This window comes from Pteropus vampyrus, unplaced genomic scaffold (genome assembly GCF_000151845.1).
Source record: "Pteropus vampyrus isolate Shadow unplaced genomic scaffold, Pvam_2.0 Scaffold137, whole genome shotgun sequence".
Classification (NCBI taxonomy): domain Eukaryota; kingdom Metazoa; phylum Chordata; class Mammalia; order Chiroptera; family Pteropodidae; genus Pteropus; species Pteropus vampyrus.
Window position 1 is genome coordinate 4,686,851 of NW_011888918.1, and position 2,250 is coordinate 4,689,100.

A 2,250-nucleotide genomic window follows, 5' to 3' on the forward strand; every position below is an offset into this window, starting at 1 on the left:
GAAATTCTCACCAGCGCTAAGGAACACACCAGTACAGCAAATTTCATGCTCATTAAATGAGGTAACATATATTAAAGCACCTCAGGTACATATTAGTTCTGAAAGTGTTCATTTTCTGAAGTCTTCAATTACCACTGCTTATTTACTTGGATATAAATTATCACTACAGACTGAACTGTGTCCCCCTCCTTCCAAATTTATGTGGTAAAGTCCTAATCCTCAACATGAGACTCTATTTGGAGACAGAGCTTTTAAAAGGTAATTAACATTAAATAAAGGAGGTAGTTAAAATTAACTCATAATGGTGGGGTCCTGATCCCTATAGGGATTAGTGGCATTATAGGAGGAAGAAAGAGCGCTCTGCTTACCAGCCATGTGAGGACACAGTAAGAAGGGGACCTTCTGCAAGACAGGAAGAAGGTCCTCACCAGGGACCGAATAGGTTGGCACCTTGATCTTGGACTTCCCAGCCTCCAGAACTGTGAGAAAAAAATTCTCACAGTTCTGGAGGCTGGTTAAGTATTTTATGGTATTTTGTTATGACAGCACCAAAAGACAGAAACAACTATGCATGTTCCAGGTACTGTCCTGTTGTTATGCTCCTAAAATGCTTTAACTACACACACCTGAGGGACAACACAGCCCCAAGAGAAGAAAACATTTTCTGTACCTGCTGTTAATCCAGAGCAACCGCATGCAGCAGATGCAATGTTCCCACAGCTGGGGACATGCTCTGGCCTTATGTCTCCCTCCCAGCTCCACCTTCAGAGCTCTCACACCATGGAGGAAAAACTTGCTACTCATTAGTATTTATTTCCACTTTTCATGACACATCCTCCAACAATCTGATCAATTCCATTCATCCTATTCCTCTTGACTGGACCCCACTCCACCTTGATTCCCTTAAGGGCAGCAGGGCAGAGCCATTAACAGAATGGGCTCTGGAGTCAGGCTGACAAAAATGGGATCCTGGCTGCATTCTTGCTTAATATCTGTAATCCTCAATTTCCCCACGTGTAAAGGAGAGATAGGTAAAAGCGCATGTTCATAAGGTTGCAGTGATCACTAAATGAGATAACTTATAAAAAGCACTCCAGCGTAAATGTGAAGTTCCTGGTGCGTGTTAGCTATTATTCCAGAGCACCACCCCAGTTCAACTGCACGTCCCGCCCTCATTGGCTTTCCCTTCCCTCGCACATTGGTTTCCCGCTTGTCAATCACCCATGAGCCCCGCCCCTACATCCGGAAGGTTTCTCCCGCTCCCACTCCCCAGTGCCAGTTCACCATTCTTGCGTACACCAAAATTTGCCCTTTCTCGTCTCGTTTCTCCGCGTCCTCAGCTCTCACCAAGCGGAACCGCGCTCACCGTCTTCGTCGGCTGGACAGCTTCGCTGCCGGCGAGGTATCAGAGCGAATGTTGACGAATTTGAAATCGGAGCTACGCGGGGCACCAATCCTAGGAGGAGCGTGCGCGCTGCCACGCCCCCGCGCCGCTGCGCGTGCTTCGCGGGGACTGAGAGGGGCGTGTACTTTCTCTTTTTGCGCCACTGCGCATATGCACACGGTGGGCGCAGGGGGCGTGTCCTATCTTTTTGCGCCATTGCGCTTTCGCAGCGAGATCATACCCCAACACCTTTTCTGGTTCTAGGACTACTGAACAGGATGGACCCTGTGGTCAGAAATACTGACCACAGCCTCTGAAGTTAATGCGGGCCCGCCTCTGCCCACCTGTGGTCAGAAATACTGACCACAGCCTCTGAAGTTAATGCGGGCCCGCCTCTGCCCACCTGCTGGGTGCAGGATGTTTGATTTGCCGCCAGTTGGTGCCACATGTACTAAGCACTGGACAGTTGCTTGGCTTGATAAAATTGGCTGATAATTTAACGTAAAACTGAGGGCCAAAATGCTGTAGCTGAGAATTTAGAAACTTGAATGTGGTTCCCTGCTCTTGGCAGGCCTTAGTATATGTAAACCTGTTATTTTCCCTGTAAAATGGACCGTTCCTGACCTTGCCAACTCAACCAGGTTGTGCAGGATCTTTGACATCCTCTTTTAAAAAAATCACAGTTGACATACAGTATTATATTTTAAGCTGTACAACATACTGATTAGCTGTTTCCATAATTCTAATTATGTAAACGTCTTACAAAGTGATCACTCCGTAAGTCTAGTACCCAGCTGAAACCGTACATAGATCTTTATAATATTGACTATTTCCCTATGCTGTACTTTACATCACCTTGACTGTTT